General features: G+C 44.4%; 1 protein-coding gene across 4 annotated transcripts in view; it reads right to left on the bottom strand.

Annotated features, from left to right (window-relative positions):
* Positions 1-2,828, bottom strand: part of NIN (ninein) — a 105,824-nt gene extending 102,996 nt beyond the window's left edge. For 3 of the 4 annotated variants that reach the window (XM_058293440.1, XM_058293441.1, XM_058293443.1), the window contains exons 1-2: positions 2,693-2,822; positions 2,162-2,215 (exon numbers count right to left, since the gene is read on the bottom strand). The gene's annotated coding sequence lies outside the window, so the exon portion shown is untranslated. Of the gene's footprint in view, positions 1-2,161; positions 2,216-2,692 lie in introns of all 4 variants that reach the window. The other variant, XM_071213936.1, reaches the window with a different exon arrangement.
* Between the last annotated feature and the right edge of the window lie 21,102 nt (positions 2,829-23,930).

The raw sequence follows: 23,930 nt of genomic DNA, 5'->3' as shown, positions 1-23,930 counted from the left end.
TTGATTTTTTTCAATTCAAGTTCATGGACCCCCCTGAAATTTTTTCACAGGCCCCTGATTACAAACCCCTGCTATAGATGCTTTGTAATTTTTTTTCCATCCAAAAGCCAGAATGGATGATCAATTGCTGATATAAATTGCAATAAAGAAACGTTCTGATTTTAGGCCAAGTTTTACTTGTGTAATCCCCCCCTTTTTTTTTTTTTTTGGTAAATTCTGCTTTATTTATAAATAGAATAAAAATATCTGTTTGAAAGCTTCTGTTAAATCTCTCCACAAGCCCCTGCCCAAGAGATGCAAGTTCAGTAGCCAAAATTCAAACCATATTATTTATTAGCTTATGAATGAATTGGCATCATAAAATATACATCTTCTGAAAAGGTTTAACGCTGTTTGAATTCTTCTAAAATGCTCTGGCTAAACTTGACAACCCTTTATCAACGTAAGAAAACGGAAGCATCAAGATTGGTGAAATGTTGGTTTAGATTTAGAAAGTAATTTGCAGTGACATTTAAAACAATTTATTTGAACAACATTTGACTCACGATAAGAATATTGCCTGCCTATTAAATTATGACTGGCTGCTCAGAATTCATTGAAGGCCTATTCTCTTCCTCTGTGAGAGTTAACATCTTTTGATATTCAGGGTCAATACATATCTAAAATGAAAAATGACACAGAGAAAAGAAACTCAAGCCGTTCTGAGCACATGCCTATTAAAGTGACCGATCTTTGACATTTTGATGGAGACTGTGCCAATGACCGCTGATCCTCTGTTGCCTCCTGTAAAAACCTTTTTTCCTGCACTGTCAATATCTTTGCTGCCATCCGGCCCATTCGGAACATCTGTAAGTCCTGCCCTAATCTACACTGCAGTTCAGAAAGCTTCTCTCTAAAGAACCATCAGAGAGCAGGTGAAAATGAACAAACAGATCTGCAAACAAACTCCACAGGAGTTCACTTTGCCTCCCCAAGGACCCTGACAACAGCTGAAGAGATCACAACAAACTCCTCTACTGCCAGCCTGCAATACCACTTGGACCCTCAGTCAGGGAATTTCCGCAACCTCCTTCAACTCCAGAGCAAATACTACCAACACTCCAGGTCGGCCACCATGTACCGTTCCCTAGAGAAGATTCAAGATAAAATTTAGCTGACACAGGAAAAAATACATTTCCTTGCAGATTGTCAGGCCTCAGGAAACTGTTACACATTTTGGTTAACTTGATCAGGAAACCCTACCGAGAAATCTTCCACGATCCCAGGAGCTTCATCCATTAAGAGTCTCATCCTAAAAGCTACCAAGTCAGTCACAAAAGACCACCACCACTCTGCTTTGACTTAATACATTCAGGAGTTGAGTTGTATGGTCATCCCATCCCAGGAATTCCTCAGCACCAAGAGGGGAGCTCTCACAGTTAAGCGAAGAGAGCAGACGATCTTATAATAGCGAAGTTGCCTAGAAACAGGGTACATGGTAGGACAAGCCTTCCAGCTAACCGGGTCTATCAGGACTGAGGCCAGAAATAACGCCGGCCTCTCTCTCTGCCCGCCTGCCCCTTTAGCTGGAAGAGCCCTTAGCTTTGTCCTTTCGTCAGGGAAGCCGCAGAAGCTCATCAGCCCCTGGCGACACTCCACGCATCCATTCCTCCGGCGTGGCAGCCAGAGCTTTTAGGAAATAGCCTAGAATGTCATTCTTTCCTCTTCCTCAGCAATTGCACTGGGAAGGTGTGTCTCTGTGCACTGATCCCACGCACCTAAAATCGCCGCTTTAAGTGCTCCAAACAGCTCGCCGCTGCTCAGAGCAGGCTGGGGCGCCCCGGTCAGGTTTCTTTCCAGGAGCTTCTCAATCACAAGGCTGCGTGGGTGGCACAAACCAAAAGAACCACCACCCGTTCTGCTCCCTCCCGGACCCAAGTCCGCTCCTGGACCAACACACAGTCGCCGCTTTCAGCTCGGGATTGAGGGCTGGAGCCGCGGGGCCGGCGGAGCTGCCAGGCGGGGAGCTGAGGTGCGGCCGCAGGGCGCGCGCGCCTCCCGGGTCCCTGGCCACCTGCGATGCGTCCCCGACCGACCCGCTCCTTGCCACCGCCAGGAACCGCAGATAGTCCATTGTGTCACCCGGCAGCACGCTCTCTCGGCCCCCGCCGCCCTCGCCTACCTTCTGTCGGCCTCTCCGGAGCGCCCGCACAGCCGGCCGCCTGCCTCCAGCGCTCTGCAAAACCACGGAGGACGCTTTGTTAGGGCTCGAGAAGCGCGACAATACTTCGCAGCCGGCGCCCGGGTTCCGGGCGGGCGTCCTTCAAAAGGACGCGCGAGCGTCATTTCCATATGTAAGGGGCCAGCGCGTACAAAAGCGCGGCTCTCGGGGGCCGCGGGCAGCCGCGCGCAGCCTCCCGCCCCCGCCGGCCCGCCCCGCGCCCGCGCCGCCGGCCCCTCCTCCCGCCTCCGAGGCCGCCCCCTCCCCGCCTCGGCCCCCGCGAGCGCCCCGGCCACCAGGTACCCCGCTTCCTCCCGGCTGGCCCCTGCGTCCCGCGCGGGGACAGCGCCCGCCCGGGCACCAGGCCCCCGCAGCTAAGCCCCCGCCGGTGCCCGGGAGCTCCCCCGGCGCTCAGGGCCTCGCTGACGGCGCGGGGGCAGCCCGAGGCCTCGGGGCGCCCCCAGGGATCCCGGAAGGCGCGCCCTCGCTTACCGCGTCCCGGGGCTCAGGCGCCCGGCCCCGCCGCGGGCATCCTGACCGCGGGCTCCCTTGGGGCGCGGCGGCAGCAGCGGGACAGCCGCGCCCAGCGCGCTCGGCTCCCGGCTCGACCGCGGCCTCCCGGAGCTCTGGCCGCGGGGGAGGAAGCGCCGGGCCCGCGCGGGGAGGAGCCAGGGCGACGCGGCCCGGGTGCGGCTCCTCCCCCGCGGCTCGCGCCGCCCCGGCCGCCGCGGCGGGCGCGCGGGGGCCCTCCCGGGTGCCGGCGGGGCTCTCCACACACACCCCTGCCGGGGGAAAGCGCAGCGCCCCGGGCCGCGGGGATGGCTCGCCCGGCTGGAGCCCCGAGGCGCGCGCCCCCGCTCGGTTGCCGCGTGACGCCGGGCGGCCGCCTCCGATTTGAACTTGGAAACGTCAGGGCTGTGGGGCGGGTGGGAGGCGGCCTGGCGCCGAGGTCGTCGTCGGGTGAGGCCGCCCCGGCTGCCCCCCAGCTGCCCGCCTCCTCCCTTTTCCTCCAAACGCGTCCGCACGCACCCCGCACCCAGAAACACCAGGCCCGCCAGGACTTTGCGGGGAGGAAAGATCCCCGCTCCGAGCCAGTGGGACTTCAACGTGGGGATTCACGTGCCTCTCTTACCCCGGGCCGCCCTCGATTTCCCAGCCCTCGGGCACCACTGGCCGTCAGGGGAAGTAGAGTTCAGGAGGCCGAAGGGCCCCTCGGCTTGACTCTAAGCCCCCCGAGCGATGCGACCCCGCTACCGGTTCCAGGCTAGTTTCCGCATCGGCCCCCCCCCCCCCCCCCACCGCCTCACCGGCTCCCAACCCCTGGGCAGGCTTCTGCGCGAGCATCTGACACTCAGTCACCCGCCACACGGGACGCAAACTCCTTGGAGTTGGTGTTTCTGGGCCGACGGTTGCTGCTTATTTACCGCCTCCTCCTGCCCATACCCCGACAGGTCCCCAAGGTCTCAACTTTCTCACTTCCCCATCCTACACTTGCGATCTCAAGGCAAACTGGATCCCAAGTCCAGGCCTAGAGGAGCGGGTGGCTGTGGGCTGAAGGAAACATCTGGAGTTCTCTTTTTGAGCTGCAGGCTTATATGTGTTGCACTTGAAAAAGGAGCCAGCCTATTTATTATAACTCACAAGTCTGGGGGAAAAAACTCCCTAATTATTGGAAGAACAAGGAGACAGGAAGGAACAGCATTATTGAGAATCTGCCATTAGCCGGTGTGCTGGAAATTATCTCCTAATTCTCACACCGCCTTTAGGAGGCAGACATTTTTACCTCCATTTTGCAAATGAGGAAACCGAAACTCAGAGAAGTTAAGGAACTTGCTCAGGGCCACACAGCTAGCGCTTGGGAGAGTGGAGATTTAAAAGCAGATCACACATGTGATAAAATTGCATAGTGCTAAATATACATCAACAAATGAGTGCATGTAAACCTGGTGAAATCTGTTAAGTTCAGTGAATTGTTTTAAGGTCAGTTGTGACAGTGGTAGTGTACTACAGTTATGCCAGATATAATCATTGGGAAAACTGAAGGGTATACAGGATTTCTATGTATCCTTTCGTGCCACTTTCTGTGACTCTACAATCATCTCAGAATAGAAAAGTTTTTCTAAAAAAGTAGGATAGCCCTATTTTAAAACCCATACTCTCTTCATCACAGTGTGCTTGTTGATGCATATTCCTCTCTTTTTAACACTCCACAGTAAACACACACATGCACAGGCACAGTAACTCATTTATGCAGGGCTGTTCAGTCCAATAATAACTATATCACTCACACACACACAGTTCATCAACAAGATAGCGAACCCATTACCAAAATACTTACATAGGTGTCATCTTATAAATAAGAGAATAATATTCATTGGCGACTAAAGCAGCTGTTTTGGTTTCCTTGGCTGCTGAAGCAAATACCATGTAATGTGTTGGCTTACACAATGAGAATATATTAGTTCACTGTTTTGAGGATAAAACAAAGTTCAAATCTAGGAGTCATCAAGACAATGCTTTTTCTTCCCAAAAGACTGGCTTTCAGGGGCTAGCTGTCAGTGGTCCTTGGTCTTTGGCTCCTCTGTCACATGGCAGTGCACATGGCAACCTCTCCTAGCCTCTCCATTCTCCTCCCTGTTCTATTAAATTTTAGCTTCTGTCTGCTCCCTGTGGTTTTTTCTCCATCTGTTTGAATTTCATTCCATTTATAAAGGACTCCAGTAGTAGGATTAAGACCCATCCTGACTGAGTCGGACCATACCTTAAGATCCTACTTAAAATGAATCCATACCCACAGGAATGGATTAAGTTTAAGAACATGTTTTTCTGGGATACATACAGCTCCAAACCACCATTGCAGCCAACTGTCTCAGGAGGTAAGAAGAAGTATCCATTTTGTCTTAAACTTTTCAGTTCCTAAGCCTTGGTGATGATACTAGTACCCCACCCCAAAGGACTAGTGTAAAGATCCAAGGAACTGACCCATGTCAAATGCTTAGCACAATTCCTGGCTCAATAAATGTTCAATAAATGAGTTCAATAAATGTCAAGTATTACTGTTACTTGTCCATCATGGCCACTCTGTGAATTGCACAGGAACTCAGTACATACAGTTTGGATTTTTTAGGTTTTTGCCCAAGAAATAAAACATCCTTAGAATTGAGAAAATCAAGTGATGTGTTTTGAGAAGCTAGGAAATGTCTCAGAGTGCCTTATCCTACAGGTTATCTTTCCAAATATCCCTTTTAAACTCAAAGAATCCTTGAGGGTGGAATTGCACATTATTTAAAGCAGTGATTCTTGGGGGACATGGGGTGTTGAAGTTAGCAGTCACTTCTTATGGAGGAAGATCAGAATTGGCCAGGATGGCATACTTTGAAAAACACAAAGATATGGTTTTTTCGAGAGGAGAGGATTGTGGCATTAGTGCTAGGACTAGAAACTGGATTTACACACACTATCCAGCCTTACTACAAAGGTGGGGAAAATGTGGAGCATGGCTGTTTTGTGGTTTGGCTTTGCAAGGGTAATTCTACCAAAGCTGGTCATTCCTTTTAGCACAGTGTGCTTGCAATTTAGGTTGCATAGGACAAATGGTTAGGCTTGGTCCAGGCCAGAGGTATTGGAAGAAAGAGATTTCACTTATTACTTCATCACTTGAGCTTTTTTAGCTAAACAAAAATTAAAATAACAACAGAAATAGCAGCCAAACTCTATATTAGATGCATTATAAGAAAAACTGAAATGTAAATGTTTGTCTAAAACCAATGATCACTTTTATCTGTTGTAGTATATCTGCTTCTGATTTTAGCTCTTAGTTTACAGAGAGCCTTGTTCAGGGATTCAGAAACCTTAAAGTACTCATACATGACATTTTTTGTGTAGCTTTTTGCTACATTTCACAGTATTGGATGGACTTTGTCAGATGGTTACAAGCCCTAAAAAGTTAATTAAAGAATAATCCAGAGAAGAGACAGCTCCTTTTTGTTTCTTCCCAAAGTAACTTTGTAATTATCTGTCAGTTTAGAGTCAGAACAACAACAACACACAAAAAAAAAAAAAAGAAAAGAGAAAATTCAGGCTTTGTAAATTTCCTGGGCTCTGCAGGGTTATCTTTTTTTTTCTGATCAAAAAGGGGCTACAGCACTAACCAAACTTGTAATGACTCAGTCTGCAGTGCCCCTTTGGTTCCCTGTCCCCCCACCACCACCTGTTTCAGGATCACAGTTTGGTATGTTTTTTCTCACACATTATCGCACATCTCTTCTGTTACTTCCATAGCAACCCTCAGCTCCTTCTAAGCCTCTTTGACAGACGTCGTCTTTCTTATTTCTCTGACCATTTGAACTAAGCAGATCGGTGTTCAGGTAAATCGTGGAGATGCATCAGGAAGTGAGTCACAGGTCAAAGCAGGTTTCAGTTATGGTCTAGCCTGGGGACAGTTTGGGTTAAGGAAGGGGACATCATGTGCTTTCCTAGGCCCTGAGTAAGATCAGCGGAGGAAGGAGGAAGGGGAAAGGAAATTTGGGTTCCAGACATCTATAGGACCCTGTGGTAGGTTGAATTATGTCCCCCAGAAATCTGCTCCTGTGGGCGTGACCCCATGGTAAAGAGGCCCCAGAGATCAGCGGCAGCCAGCCCCCAAATGCCACAGTCTTTGAGGACAAAGCATGGCCTTGCTGACGCCTTGATTTTGGACTTCCCCTAACCTACTCTGTGCTTCGTATTGTTCCAGCAGCTATAAGATGTTGAAAGAAAACAAAACCTTGTTTCTTGTTGTTGAAGAATCCAGCATCATCCCTTGGGGAAGCAAAAATATGCAAACATGGGAAGCGGACTTGGCCCAGTGGTTAGGGTATCCGTCTACCACATGGGAGGTCCGTGGTTCAAACCCGGGGCCTTCTTGACCCGTGTGGAGCTGGCCCATGAGCAGTGCTGATGCGCACAAGGAGTGCCCTGCCACGCAGGGGTGTCCCTTGCGTAGGGGAGCCCCACGTGCAAGGAGTGTGCCCTGTAAAGAGAACCACCCAGTGCAAAAGAAAGTTCAGCCTGCCCAAGAATGGCACCACACACACTGAGAGCTGACACAACAAGATGATGCAACAAAAAGAAACACAGATTCCCGGTGCCTCTGATAAGGATAGAAGTAGTCCCAGAAGAACATACAGCGAATGGACACAGAGAGCAGACAACCAGGTTGGGGGAGGGGGGAAGGGGAGAGAAATAAATAAAAAATAAATCTTAAAAAAAGTATGCAAACATGAGAGAGTAAGGGAATAAAGTTGGGTGCCATTGGATTCTAATCAGGCCTTCCATTGTGGGATGACATAGATGGCAGGGAAGAGAACGAAGGTTTCCCTAAAACAGGGATTTCATCAGTCATTCTGCCCACTGCTTTCATATCAGATCCTAAAACCCCTTCCTGGCATTCAAAGCCATTCTTTTTCTATGTAAATATAGAGATCCCCAACCTCCCCAGCCAGCCCATGCGTCCCTCTGCTCTGCTCATGTGTGCCTGTGAATCTTCCCTCTGCCTCTCTCTCTGCCTGGATCGTCAGTCGTGGGGCATAATGGGGTACCTTGTCTCTGTCTACTGTTCTTTATTGGTCCAGTACTTAAAGCATGGCAGGAAGAGGTTATTAAGTATGTGCCTTCTGGATCTCAGGGGTTGAGGGATTGGCATGCTTTCCAGATACTTGGCACTTGCGTGGAGAAGCAATGTTGTATGTGCATGGGCAGCTAGGGAGAGAGGACTGATCTTTCCTTTGGATCAGTCTTTCCTTTTAATGATGCTGGAATCTGGAAATATACTATCATAAAGGCTATAAGTGCCAAAAGATTGCCACTATAGTGCAAAGTAGGGGAGGACATTTCAGTTTAAGAAGCATCTCGATATTCCTTCTCCTCACACACTCTTAAGCACTTAGTCAATATGAAACGAAATCTGTAGCCACATTTTAAAAGTTTTTTAAAAAGTGAAATTAATATTTGCATATATTTTATTAAGCCCAATATACCCCAATATGTAAGCAATATAAAGATTATTAGTGAACTAATTTACATTCCTTTTTGCATTTGGTCTTTGACATCTCGTATGCATTTTACATTTGCAACACACCTCGATTCAGACTAGCTGTGTATGGTTAGTGTCTACAGTAATGGACAGTACAGTGCTAGAACAAGGAGTTCCTCAAGTCCAATTCTCTTATTGCTGAAATGAACCAGGGTTCAGAAAGGTTTGGTGCTTTGCTCAAGAGCACACGGATCAGATTCCTAGGCCTGGGTCCTCCCCACCCCACCCCAGCATGGCCTCCTGTGAAGGTGCATGGGGCGTGCAAATAGTTGCCTCAGAGTGAGAACAAGCTTTAAAAACATTTAAAAATAAGCTGCCACCCTCCAAAAGCTTTGGACCCTTAAAATAATTTTTAAGTTAAATTTCAGGAGAAGACAGCCCAAAATATGTTTTCCAATGCTTGGAAATGACATAGGTTAATGTTTGCACCATAGCCAGCCTGTCTTCTACTCAGCTGGTCTGGCCACCCGGCAGAGAGCTGGAGGCCAAGAAGGCAGACCTGCTGCGCTTTGACTTTGTCTAGGGATGCGTGGGAGAGGTGCTTCCCCATCCTCCATGCCACCTGCCTCAGCTTCTGCTGGGACCTGAGGACCCATGTTGTTTTCCATGATTAATGTCCAAAGCCTTGAAATAACTGAGTAACCTTTTTTCCTTGACACTGCCCATTTTGCAGTGCTTTGTATTTGTAACCAAGCCAAAGCTGAAAGCAGGGAAAATGACCATTTCAAACACAGAAAATGAGGCCAATAGGAAGAGAGTATTGCTTCCAATAATGAGGACATTTGGGAGTAAATTGAATAATGAGGGCATCTTTGCACCTAGACCGATGAGAAAGCAATTCTATAGGGCATTATAAAAACCAACAGAAAGATCTTTGATTTACATTTTGTTTTGAACTGAGAAAGCATTGGTATGGTTCTCTAAGGATATAATTTAGACCTCCTTGCACCAAAATACTGAGGTCAAAGTGCTAATATATCTTACAATAGTGGGCTCTGTGAGTCTTATTTCTATTTACATAAAATTCCATCTCAGAGGCTTGGGTTTGGGGACTCAGAGGCTTTGGGTTTGATGCCCAGATGCCATACTCAGACTTTAATGAGAATGTGTTTTGTCCAGCTCTTGATTATTGTGGCTCTCCTGAACATGTGCCTTCTGGATTTCATGGGTTGAGCAGGCAAGTGCTTTCCAGATATTTGGCACTCCCGTAGAAAAGAGATCATTCACATCATACAGCCTGTCTTTAGGTCCCCCAAAGTACAAATAAGATAGAAGGAAACAAGATCAGCAGAAAGCAACATTAGTGCTTTTTTATGAATATCTGGTCATAGGCTAAAGCCAAGAACAAGTTGGACTGTACCTATAGAGGTATGTAGGTAGGTATTAGTTTCTGTTTGCTCCTCCAGATCCTCTCTCTTTCTCCACTTGCTCTATGCCCTAGGAGGCCAAACTAGATGCACTATATCAATGACATCCCTTGTACCCTGTTCAACTGATGGGGCCCCTGGCAAAAAGTTGGAAGGAGGAAGGAGAGTGCGGTCACAGTTTGCTCCCTGTAGGGTCCTTGTAGGCTTGCTAAATCCCTCAGAGGTAAAACCACAGCTCCTGTCCCAGTGCCCTCTCATACAACTCCATCTCCATTTCTCAGAACCACTTCCTCTTCTTGTCCCTGAGGCCTGACAGGCCCATTACCAGCTTTCAGGCAGGCACTCTCCTCCTGGCTTCTCTGCACCTGACCATGCCTTTGTAAATAGTCCCTTTCTTAACCCTCGAAATACCTCATTTGAGTTTATACCGTTTCTTTCTAGGACCACTACTGATGAAGTAGGTTTGCACATATGTGTTACCTCAAAAGGAATTCCCTTTCTCTCTGTTAGGATGAAATACCTTGCATTTTGTCATTGCACTGAAGTTTATGTCCGTTCCCCAGAATCAGACCCTGAGCTGAGTAGATGGGCTTTATGGGCAAAGGATTTATTAAAGAAGTACTTCCAAGAGAAACCTGCAAGGTGCAGGTGTAGAGAGGGGTGTGGAGGCATGGGGCAGACTAGGAAGGGGAAGAAGTGAATGAAGGGTGAAATTTTGGGCAAAATCCCAGCCTCAGCCAGATCGTGAGTAGAGATCTGTAGCATCAATTATGCCTCAGAATGTGTCTTGACCTGAGAAAAGGTTCTCAATCTCCTGCACCAGTAAGTCATCCCAGGGCTGCAAGAAACTACCAGGCACTTCCAGTTCTCTGTGCAGACAGGGAAGATTCTAGTCCAAGGGCATCCTCTGAAGAAGATCGTGGGAGTGAGTCATTACGGAGGAAAGCCCACGAAGCAGGGGCGTGGATGTCGTGAACCAGTGAAAGGGATCTAAGGGCATCTGAGCAGAGCTTGTGCTTCAGATATATCCCGTGTAACTTGAAGATATTTAGGCAGAGGAAACACACTGATTATCAAATAGTTTAACAATGGAGTTTCTGGTAGAGAAGAGTTATCTCTAGAAACCAAAAACAGCTCATAGCAGATGCTAAGGGGACACACCCTTTGAAAAAACACTGCATATAATCAAATAGTTCTTGCTTTCTAATGACTTGGTGACTACCCCTTAAAATCAGAAAAATTAAATCAGGGTCTACAGTCTTCTTAAAAAGCAAATGCATCTTTGCCAGATGCGGCAGTAGTTGTGGTATGTGCACATGTGGTTGGTAGGGGGAAGGGGATGTATTAACACTTGCCATTTTCCTCTAAAGCTTCTAACGCTTGGAAATTTGTCATAGAAGCTTTTCTCATCTGCAGTTCAAACACTTTTCAGCAGGAATTTAGCTGAAGTTGAAATCACCATCTGGCATCTCATATTGAACCAGGTTCTTTGTATGCCAAGAACTTCTTCTCTTGGCAATGACGTTGACTGTGATCTTTGAAAATGTTTCTTAGGTTGGCAGTCTTGACTGAACAGAACAAGCAGCCTGTCTTGGAATTCAGGAAGAGATGTGCTGAGCAAGTTGTTGCCTAAGGAAGAAAAGTGAGAGGTGAAAAGGTGAGGGGTTTTGAACTCCCAGAAGCCCTCTCTTTTATTATTGAGCTGAAACCAGCTAGGGGGGGAAAAAAAGATTAATAGCAGCAAAAATGGCCCAAGACCTAGGAAAGGATTATTCAACTCAAATCAAGGTACCAGGTACAAAGAGGTAGCCTACCTGCTGTTGGGATACAAGGTTGAGTAAGAAAGGGTTTGTCCCCAAGGGGCACACTAGTGGCTAGTCAGGGCAGTGGTGTGAATAACAACCATGATCATCAGGTGGAACACGGGCGCACCCTCCTAAGGAGTGTGGCTGGCACTGTCTGCCTCCTGCTGCATGTCCTCTTTGGTCCCCTTTACCTTTTCTGGGTGTCCCCCCTCAGCTCTGATGTGCTGTCTTTCAGGGCCTGCACCTACGCTTCTCCTTCAGCAGCTGCCCTTGGGCTACGGGAGCCACTTTGTTGACATATGCTGAAACTGCAAGGACACGGGAGCTGAGTCTCCAGCCAGTGGCTGCTCAGCCAGTGGCTGCTCGGTGAGGCAGAAGAAAGCCCAGCTCCCTAACCTTAGAGCAGGGCGTAAGTTGATATCCAGAGCTTCCCTAGGGGATCAGGCTGAGCTACTCTGTGTGGCACTTTGCCTAAATTCTCACCCTTGCTTAGTCTCTTTCCCTTCCTTATTCTACTTCCCTTGTTTACTTGCCAGTTTCTTCTGGGAGTATTTCCTTAACAAAACACTTCTCTGCACATTTCTTGCCTTAAGGTCCACTTTTGGGAAGCTGACCTAAGACAAGGGGCATAATAAGAGTATACACAACATGGTTTGAAGGCAGGCAAGGAGTAATTAATTCTGAGTGGAAATCAAGGAAGTTTCCAAAAAAGAAGGAATATTCAAGCTAGGTCTTAAAGGGTAGTTTGGATTTTGCCAGAGAGATGGAATTGAGAAACAGCATGATAAATCTGAGGAAAATACCTACATGTGCAGGGATAATGATGGTAATGGAAGTGATAAGAGATGAGGCTGCTAAGGTAGGGTGGGGCTAAGAAAAGAGTCTTGAATGTCATTAAAGAGTTTGGGATTTGGGGGGACAATAATGAGTCCTTGTAGAGTTTTGAGCATGGGAGAAATATGATACACTTCTCTCAGGAAAATAATTGAATTGAATGATCAAAGATGGGTTGGAAGGGTAACAGACAAAGAAGGGAAACCAGTTAGTGTGTCACTGCAATATTCTAGGACAAGATAAGGAGGGACTGACTTAGGGTACTGGATGTAGGAAAGGAAAGGAAAGGATGAATCTAGAGATTGGATGATGGGACTTGACAGCTACTTGAATGAAGGTGGCTAAGGTGTTAGGTTGAATCAGAGAGTGGATGATAGTGCTGTCAACCAAGAGGGAGAATACAGGGGGAGAAAGCCAGATTGGGGAGAATTCAATGAATTCATTTTTGGATCTGTTGAAATTGAAGAGGGCACCTGGAAAAATCTCAATAACTGAAAGAAATGAAAGTAATCTGATATTGAAGAACAAACAAACCAAACATTTGAGTATACCCAGAGACTTGTGAAGTTTGAGTTCAAGGCTAGACCCAAGAGACACTTTTTGAAATTAGCTCTCTGGATAGGATCAAAACAACAAAATAAATAATAGAAACTTGGACACCCTTTAGGAATAAGAACACAAAAGATACTTGTGGCGAAAGACCTATGCTTCACTTTCACTATGGTGTTATTTTGCTCATTAAAATTAGAGTAGGAAGTTTATGGTCTGAAGATATTAGGTCTGATATGTTAATTCATATGGCTGTTGGGAACAAACATATTCCCGTGCCAATGGTGCTGAAAGCAAGAAGAAAAATAGTGCTTTTAGTGTTTGCAGGAGATTGTCTGTCTACTCCAATGTAACATGTTGCTGGTGGAGGGGCTGTTGAAGTACTGTTTTCATCAACTGGCAGTGACCTTTTCCTTGATTTGCTTATGGCCTCGCATTGATTTTTAAAAAATAAATCATATGATCCATGATATCAGAATTGGCATCCCTGCCTGGCCTTGCCATTTCAAGTAGCACACAATTAGAGGAAAAAGGAAGAGTCTGAATTCTTAAAAAATGTTTCAGTTTGAGGGAAACTACTTTACACAAGACACATTGTTTCAAAACAATTGTTGGGCAGGAGAAAGACCTTGTTATTCTATAATGATGTTACATTTAAAACCTTCCCTTTTAGAAATTTTAATACTTGGAAACACTAACAATATCTCCTACCCTAGATAACAGTTGTTATTGTGCAGTTGTCAGAAGCAACATTACCCATGGAAATAATAAAGAGAAGGTAGAAACACTCAGGAGAGAGAAAGAGAGCATTAGTTGTGTTTATTCATTGACTTTCTATTCCCTCCCCCTCTTCTTTTCTCCCTCCCTCCATTCCTTCTAGGAATACTTCTGTACCTACTATGTGCCACACTCATTATATATCAGCTTCCTATTACATATTAAAGCATATTAAGTTTATCCATTTGCTGGGTAAATGTGCTCGGCATAATCCAGTTAGGCTGACTGCGTTTGAAATCCAACTCTCACACTTAATAGTTGTTTGTGCACATTTGGTCAAGTGACTTAACCGTTTGACCCTCCACCTCTTATCTATAAAACACAGATAATAATAATAATACATGCCTTAGAGGATTGTTGTATTACATGAGTTAAGTCATTGAGAACTGAAAATGGGGTCTGGAAAATGGTAAGCGAGCAGTTGATTTTAGCCATAATTGTTTTTATCATGCCCAGGAATAAAAAGATGAAGCAGACCAAGGAGCTTACCGTCTCGCAGGTGGAGACAGCCAGGTATAGAGATAAAGGCAGTAAGTATGGTGGGTGAAATGAGAACGCTGTTTAGACTACAGTGGGGGGCACAAAGAAGGGAGTGGTGAATTCTTTTGGTCAACTCTTTTGAGACGGATGTAATATCAATCCAAAGTAGTTTCTTCTTTCCCTGACCCTTAGGTAAGTGATCCTCTCCTATTAAATGCCTGTTTTGCTTGCTTTATTTGCTCATAGTTACTCCACTGTGAGTAATTACGTAAGCACAAATGAAGACTTTTCTTGAAGGGACCTTGTGATCTATCTTTATTTACACTCTGAATAAAGGAGCTTACCATAATTGGTGAAACCAGTTACATTTTCCTGATTGCTTATGCACAATGGCATATTTCTTATAGAAACCAGAGTTGTTTGTGCAATGGGAAGGTAGGTCATTTCTTGCCCCAGGAGGTGTGGGCCCATCATAGTGTTCTCATTCATCTTGCCAGTGATTGGTTGAGTCATGGCCACATGATTTAATTCTGGCCAGCGGGACCTCTGGGGAAGTAAACCTGGCATTCTGGATAAACGATTTTCTCAATAATACTGGATGTATGGGAAACACCTCTATTCTTCTTCGGCTGTTTTTGGTTTGTTTGTGATGCCTGGTATGGCTGCAACCATCTTGTGACCATGAGAGGAAATATTGCTGAGACCCTAAGGAGGCAAAGTAAAAGGATGGAAATAAAATGGGTCCTTGAAGACACACTTGAGCTGCCGAATTTACTGACTTCAGCCCTGTTCCACCTCCAAACTTATTATGGGAGAGAATAACTTCTTGATTGTTTAAGCTGCTTTTAGATGGGTATTCTGCTAATTTTCAGGTATTCCTTTTGATGATAGCCTGTATTATTGTCCCCAAGTATTCAGGGCACTTCTCTGCAGGAAAATTGTACATGTTCCCCCTTTTAAACTCAGGGATGGCAAGGTGACTTGCCTTGACCAATGAAATATGAGTAGCCTGATGGGTAATTTCCAGGCAGAAGCATCCAGGCCCAGCATGTGGCTTTCCATGCTTTCTTTTCCCTATCCCTGTGATCTTGGAAGCATGTTGAGATGAAGCCTCTGTCAGCCTAGTCCCTCGGTGACTTTGATGAATATTGTCCTTCTCATGATGTACCTGTGTCATGAACAAGAAATACTCTATTGTTTTAAGCTGCTGAAATTTTTTGTTGTTGCCACAGCATAAATCTATCCTATTCTGACTGGTACACATCTTAACAGCTATAGAGATAGAAGACAATGAAGCAAAGGCACGAGCTCCTCATGCAGCACCTTAACTTGATTGCTAGAGCACTGGCTGGGAGAGATATATGTTAATGACTAAACATTTCCTGGAAAAGATGGGCTCACAGAACCACACTTTCTAGTTAGGGAGATGAGCCTTGGGATGGTAAGTAATTTAATCCAAATGATGCTTTGAAAATGTCCTCACTTTGATGCATTATTCAGAGTAAATTAATCACAACTTATTAAGTGTCTCTTTAGTATCTCTGACACTCACCTCATCACCCTACCCCATCAAGTGTTTCTTTGTAATGACTTAACTATGTACTCCCCTAAAGAACCCTCAAAAAAAAAAATATATATATATATATATTGATTTTGGTTGTTAATACAGCAGTGCTAGCTCTTTGTCTCTATGAATTTAGAAATGGGGTTAGCCATAGAGGTTAAAACTATCTAGTTATTCCATATATTATCACAAACTGGGTGTCAGATACACAGTTATGTTTAATGTTTTATAATCTCCTAGCCTTTGTAGTCCAGGCACTTTTTGAAAGGTCTTTGTCGGCATTTGAAGTGTTTTGGTGTCAGGTTTTTATGGGTATTTGCCTCCTTCCTTCCCAGAGCTTTGCATGTGGACAGATATGATTCAAAACTGTTTTTCTAAGGTGCTTAGTGTAGTGGAGGCATTGGTTTGCAGTAATGTCACACTTTTCCACTAAAGCAAGGGGTGGTCATGCATGAGGCAAGCCAAAGTTAAGTCATTAGAAGAATTCCCTATTTGGAAATTTTAGCTTTGCATTTTGCTGCTCTATTTCCTGAAAATAGCTTGGAGATGCTCCTGATTTGTCCATCTACTGCTATGGAGCGTTTGGTAGTGGATTATTGATCATGTGGCTGAAGTTTTGTTGCCATGAGGGTGACATGTTACGTGATTGGGACAGGATGATGATGATGGCAACAGTTAAGCCTTATACAGCACTTGTTCTATGCGAGATGCCATTCTAAGTTCATTGTATTTAACTCACCTCATCCCTTCGGGCTTGCCTTGTTAGGTAGATACTGTTAATAGCCTTACTTTGCAGGAAACTGAGGCACAGGGAGGCAAAGTATCTTGTCTGAGGCCATGCAGCTAAAATGTGGTGTGACCCTTGGCTCCAATTCCAGGCTATCTGGCTCCAGAGTCGTGCTCTGTGACACTTAACCAGGAGTGGTGGCCGTGGGGAGAGGTGTTCTTGGGGCAGCGGTTCTTGGAGAAGGGTGGAGCTCCATCTGCAGCTCCACCAGGCTTAAATTCTAGCTAGTTGTTGTTTTGCAATTCATAAAACATGGCTATGTCCGGCTTTCCTCAACTGTAGGATGTCCTTAGAAATTTGCGAAGAGTGAAGTAAAGGAAACACGCTAAGACCCTAGCACGAGCTGAGGCCTGTAACTGCCAGTGGCAGCTGACGCATTCTAAGGACAGATTCTAAGGACAGAGGGTGCAGAAGCCTTGGGTATGTGAAGAGTTGCACACAAATGTGAAATGACTGGGTGTTTGTCCAGGGGTCTGTAGGAGGGTTCCAATTGTAAGGCCACAGGGAACCAGTGGAAAGTTGGCTAGAGAGGTGCTGGGACCTGCAGGTACAACCTTGACTGGGCCATGCTGGTGCACAGGGAAGCCATTTGAGCCAACTTGGTGTTAATAGGTTCCGGGCATTTTTCCGAGACACAGAAGGGGTGTGTAGATGTGCATACGAGTAGGGAGGTGAGGCAAGTGGCTTAGATCTAAATTTGTTTCAGAAAGGCTTTGGAGATTTAGGTCAAGAGAGATGACTTTGCATTTAAACAAGGTTTGGGGAAAATGCACTTGTCTAACAGCCAAGTCCTGTAGATTCTACCTTTAAAATATATTTCAAATTTGAACACTCATCACCATCCCCACTGGGGCAACAGCAAACATTGAACTCAAGGCCACCACCAAGTCCCTGTTAGACCCCCACTGGCAGTCTCCTACCTGGTGTCTGCTTCCATTCCTTGCCCCACCCAATCACCACACAACAGACAGTGATCATTTACAAAGGCAGCCGGCTCCTGTGTCTTCATCTCACTTTTAGGATAAACCCAAACTCTTTACTATGTGATTGGTCCTGCCTACCTTCTGGATCTCATCTCTCACTCTTTTTCTGCTTGCTCCCTACAGGCCAGCCCCACTGGCCTTGCCGTTTGAGCCCACCAAGTTCATTCATTCCTGCTTTAGGATGGTTCCATTAGCTGTTCGTTTGCCTGGGCTGCTCTCTGCATGGCTGACTTCTTCCCAGACTTGGAGTCTGATGCCAACAGCACCTCCTCCAATTTCCTGACCACCGTGGGGCTGACCTCTTTTCCTCCCCCCATTAGTGGATTTCTTTTCCTTAATAGTGCTTATCACCATCTGAAATTGTCTTGTTTGTTCATTTGCTTGGTTATGGGCTTATCACCAGTCTCCCCTATTAGACTGAACTGAACCTGGTTTGTCCCACTCATGGCTGTATCTCCAGTGCCTCAATCAGTTCCTGTTGCATAGAGGAGCCATAAATTAAGAAATAAATAATTTGCATTGAATTTCCATCTGTATATACATTCCATAACAATTTTTATATGTTCTAGTGAGAAGAAAAACAAGAAAAAAATGTTTCCATTTAATTGACTGTTGACATATTCTTTGGATGATGGCAATAGAATGATGAAATTTGAACATGATTTTGTGAGGTTAATTGCCCCCTAGAAAATCTGAGATTACATATAGCTCAGAGTAAATGAATTTTACATTGATAGTTAAAAACCCAGGAGCCACTGTTGATAGATTCCTATTTTTAAATATTATAAAAAATATAAAATGCAAATATTATGAAAATGTAAAATATAAGCTACACTGTCCCTATAAAAAAGAGCTTATAGTTAGCAAGAGTAGAGAATATAATGCCCAAATCTAGCTCACTATATTTTCCTTACTGATTTCTTTGAAAAATTGAATAGTCCTGAATGTTTGTTTAGAATACATTAAAAATATTAATATTATATCTGGGTATTAATTGCATTTGTCTACTCGTCTTATTTCTGGATTTAACATTTTTATATTTTAAAATTCTGAAAGGAGAGCCCTCAGGGATATAACCATTTTCCATATGACTAAATTTGGTCATATTTGCTGATTGTGTAAAGGGCCCTTTCTGAGAAGTAAATATTAATGCTGGCTGGTTTTGAAATAAAAACCCTTGGGGCACCTCTTCTTTCCATTTTTAGACACCTCGGTTAGATGCTGTAACACTTGGGTGGAAGTGTTTTTAAAGTAGCTTGTGAAGATTTGGAAAAGATTTTATTTTTAATATCCCAGATTGCACCCTCTGCATTTGGTTGGTTTTGTTTCATATGCTCCATCTGTCTTAGAGATATGGAAGACTCAGTTAGGGGGAAAATGGAAAGGGCAAAATTGTTTCCCTAATTTTATAAAATATCTAAAAACGATTTCACATGTAAGACCTAGCACATGGATTCCTTCACTTCTAACTTCCAACACTCTACTCAGGCTGCCTGGCAAGCCTTCAAACCAGGTGCTTTAGCCTCAGATACTTACACCTTCTGAGCAGAAAGGAGAAATTGCTTAGTTACCCACTGGTTGGAAAGTTCACAGAATCTACTCTGAAAGGCTTGGAAAGGCTTTTGTAAGACTCCTTACCACTTCAGTTGAATTTACTGAAACACACAGACTGGTTCTTTTATTATGAATTTCCTTAAAGGAGACTAATCAATTTACTTGCTGGTTACAGTGGGCCTGCAATTTCTGAGGTCTTTCTGTAATGTTCCCAGCTAAGTATGAGATGCACATTCTGAAAACCAACGAACAAATAACATTTCTCTCCCTATTGCTAGCTGTGTCGGACAGGGGAAGAAGTTGAAATCTTCTCACTGGACATTATGCACAATTTCAAGCTTCTATTATCTCTTTTTTTGGCCACTAGACAATACCTAGTATAGTTTTTAGTTCCTCTGAAAATCAGCTGGCTGTATTGGTAACTGGAGAGCTTCAAGGATTGGACGTTTGGAAGATCTAAGTGCTTTCTCCTGCATTGTTTAAGTAAAGATAATTTAATATTATATTTACATATTTGGGTTTTTTTCCTAAAGACTTATTTATTCCCCCCCGCCCCCCGCCCCTGTTGTCTGTTCTCTGTGTCTATTTGCTGTGTCTTCTTCTTTGTCCGCTTCTGTTGTCAGCGGCACAGGAATCTGTGTTGTCATCTTGTTGGGTCAGCTCTCCGTGTGGGCGACACCATTCTTAGGCAGGCTGCACTATCTTTCTCGCTGGGCGGCTCTCCTTATGGGGCGCACTCTTTGTGCGTGGGGCTGCCCTACGACACCCCACGGCACTCCTTGCGCGCCTCAGCACTGCACATGGGCCAGCTCCACACGGGTCAAGGAGGCCCGGGGTTTGAACCGCGGACCTCCCATGTGGTAGATGGACGCCCTAACCCCTGGGCCAAGTCCGCTTCCCTACATATTTGTTGAGCATCTTGTAGCCTTAACATGTGAACTTCTGGAGACTAAAGCTCTTCCACGGTCTGTGCAGCACTGAATAAAATATAGATTCTTTAGCATTATCTCACAAGGAGACTTTAATCTGGAGCTATAAAGTGACATTTCTTTGGCCTGTGTTTATCTGCTTATCTCTGTTCTATGAACAGAGTTAAACCTTCAATAAGCAAAACTCACAGCCCCCAACTTTTTGTGGTGACAAGCCCTCCTGAATTGAGATGATGCTCATTGTTAATTTTGGGGGGATCATTGTATTATTATTAACAAATATTTCCCATCAAAATTGGACTGTTGTAGAAGGCAGCCATGTGATATTTAAACCTGGCTTTATTATTTATGGGTTTTTACAAATGATGGCTGACACCGATAACCTATACATTTGTACACAATCCACATCATATCGAATTTTCTCATGTCCTGTGACTCATCTTAGAATGCTATTCACTTGCCATTAATATCTCCTATCATGTTACATGACCTTGTCATCACCTAGAACTGCTTTACCTCTGAAATCTTGAACTTTGAAATTCCACTCTGCCCACAACCCCTGACCTCCCTACACTTTTCTCCCGCGGTGTTTCAGTTGTATTCACCATACCAAGGAACTGAGTCTACAGCTGCCAGCAGGAAGCTCCCATCCATCAGCCTTGTGGGATCTAAGCCCCCTCTCAGTTTAGAGGTGGAGTGGGCATCGCCATCCCAGGGTCTTCAGGATGGAGGAATAAAACATGGATTAGAGAGGACTTACTGGTATTCTACTATAGGATCATTGTGACTCTAGCAATGGAAGAAATTGTATCATTGATGTGGAGACAGTGGCCATGGGAATTGCTGAAGGCAGGGAGAGGGAAGAAGAGGTATGATATGGGGGCATTTTTGAGACTTGGAGTTGTCCTGGATGATATTGCAGGGACAGATGCAGGCCATTATATATCCTGCCATAACCCACTGAATGGACTGGGAGAGTGTAAACTACAATGTAAACTATAATCCATGCTGTGTAGCAGTGCTCCAAAATGTATTCATCAACTGCAATGAATGTGCCACACTGATGAAAGAGGTTGTTGATGTGGGAGAAGTGTGGGGGGATGTGGAGTGGGGTATATGGGAACCTCTTATATTTTTTAATGTAACATTGTGTGTGAGCTATGTATCCTTAAAAAAAAAAAAGATAGATAATAATGATTAAAAAATAGAGTTAAGGGAGTGGATGTGGCTTAGGCAATTGGGTGCCTGCCTCCCACATGGAAGTCCCAGGTTCAGTTCCTGGTGTCTCCAAAAAAAGACAAACAGCAGCAAACATCAAGGAAAAACAACGAGCAGACAAGAAGTAAAAACAATGAGCAGACAAGAAGTGAAAACAACGAGCAAAAACAATGAGCAAGACAACAACCAAACAATGAACAGACAGCAAGCAAAAATAAAAAAACAAGCAGGGAGCAGATGTGGCTCAAGTAATTGTGTGCCTGCCTCCCACATGGGAGGCCTGGGTTTGTTTCCTGGTGCCTGCAAAAGAAGAAACAGACAACGAGCAAAAGCAAAGAGCAAACAGAAGAGGGAGCATCTTGGGGTGGGGGTGGGGGGGGTGTGAGAATAGAGTTAAAAGTTCATTTTTTTCTTCCTGGATTTTATGTGGACCAAACTTTTCCCTTTTATTTGTGCACATTTCCTCTTGTTTTCCATTTTCTTTTGCAGTTTTCCAAATAGATTACTTCCTGGGAGAAGTATTGAAGAGTCTGAGAAAATCACAGCATATTTATTACATTCTTACTATGGTTCTGGGGAGGAGCACCATAGTGCAAATGTTTTTTTAACATGTGAAAATCTTTATTTTGCCAAATAAATTCAGTATAAAAAAAATTGACCTGAAATTTTTTTGTAAAAAGCAGGTAAAAATAATTATGTGAACTTATCACTAAAGAAATTAATACAAAAAAGAGGGTTAAAAGTCTCAAAAATAAGGAAAAACCAAAATGTATGCAATTGTAGAAAGGCTCCTCCCCTGTAAGAACTGGGAATAAAACTGAAAATCCAGTTTGTTTGTTTTTTTGCTGCTCAAAATGTACAAAAATAACTTAGAACAAAAACTGATAGCAGTCCTACAAAGAAAACAGCAAGGAGGCCTGTGTGTGAAGTTACAGGCTTCATGCATCTCAACCATCAATATTAAAAAAAACAAATTTCAAGCAATCACTCTAGAAGAAATATTGAATTATCCTTCTACTCCACCTTTAGAAAATATTACAAAGTCATTGTCATTTTAGAGGCCATTGGATATGTAGCCAAATATGTTTGGAAAAGTATATTATAGAAGTATACCAGTTTATTGATCTGAATCATATTCTATTTCTGAACGTTATAAGATTTGTGTTGTTTGTCTGCTTATATTAAAGATTTATTATTTGTGGTCATAGTTTTCTCATTCTAAATAAATATTCACTTGGTTCCTAATTTTGCTTTGATAAGTTTTGTGTTCTTTGGTAAGTTTTGTGTTCTTTTCCTTAAACAGGCCCTCCTCCTAAATTGCATATATTTCAGGCTCCACAAGTCCTGAGTTCACCTCTGCCTGGGGGAAACAGAAATGAATGCATGCCTTCAGTTTTTCTTCTTATCCAATTTTACCTGTATGTGCAATTGTATCTAAAACCTTCGTTCATTTTAGAGGAACAGGTGGTCCTACCTCTTCCGGGGGGCTAACTCCCTCCTTCCATCTGTGTCCTAGATGGCCCCTGGCCTCCTACCCCACCCATCACCTCCCCTGGGACCTCCTCTCCCCACTGCCCTCCCCGCCCTTGGATCTCCATGCTCTTGCTCTTCCCTGGCTCTTCCCACCCACCAACATGCCCCACATGGCCATCCTTTCATTCTGACCACCCCCCTCCTGCCTCCGTTCTTGTAGAGGCTTCCTGATCAACTCCTGTCCCCCTCCATCCCCACAATTGAATGTCTTGAAATAAAAGTCCATACTCATGGCCTCTACTTTCCCACTTCTCAGTTGTTTACTGAGATCTGCTAGCTTTCGGGAACTGTCTTCAAGAGTTCCCACTGACCGGCTCTTCTGGTCAGTCATCATCCCGTTTGGCCTCTCCATCACATCTGATAATGTTGACACCACTTCTCCGAGTCCTTTCTCCCGTGGCTCCCACAATGCCCGTTCTCCTGGTTCTCTTCGCTTCCCTCTATCCACTTGGTCTGGGTCTCTTTTGCCAGCACCTCACTCTCCTGGTTCCCATAGATGCTAGTGTCTGCTGTGGGTTCTGGCTCTGCCCGCTAATCTTCTTGTTACATGCTCTTCCTGGATATTTTGTTAATTTTGTAATGGTCTACGCTGTTGACTCTGAAATGAGGTATCTAATCCTATGGTTGCTCCTGAACTTTGTGGCCATATTTCCAACTTTTCACTGGATGGTTCCAACTGTGTCCTTCGAGCCCCCACACCCAACTTCCTCACAAGTGAACTCATCTCGCCCTCACCAAACCTCTCCTCCCTCTGTGTTCTTCATGGTAGAAAGTGTCACCAAGCACCCATCCCTCAGCCAGGTGTTCTTGGAATCACCTTGTTTTCACCTTTCCCTTCACCTTTAATCACTAACAAATATTTATTTTACTTTAAGTTGGACATTCTTCACCTTTTTCTTGGATCATTAAGATATCTTTTAGTCATCTGGTAAAGACTTGAAGACTTTGGGCTGCTTCTCAGAATGATGATTTTTAATACATAAAATAAAATACAGTACAAAAGATTACAAAGATCTTAAAATACTGTTTTCAAAATTCTAAACATTTGGATATATATGTAATATATCTAATAATGCAGGAATATAGTATTAATCAGACCCAGTGTCAGGGCTAATGATAATACTATCATTTTCAAGGAGTGATGAACATAAATGATACTTTGAGATACCTGCGACAACTGAAGTGTCATATGACAATATCTGTGGTTTCTATTGGTGGCAAAATCACAGATAATGCCAATGCTATTATAGTATTTTGCTTACATTAATAATTAAAGG

This window comes from Dasypus novemcinctus, chromosome 3 (genome assembly GCF_030445035.2).
Source record: "Dasypus novemcinctus isolate mDasNov1 chromosome 3, mDasNov1.1.hap2, whole genome shotgun sequence".
In the NCBI taxonomy this organism is placed as follows: Eukaryota; Metazoa; Chordata; class Mammalia; order Cingulata; family Dasypodidae; genus Dasypus; species Dasypus novemcinctus.
Note: the sequence above shows the minus strand (reverse complement) of the source record. Positions and strands in the feature narration are given on the sequence as shown.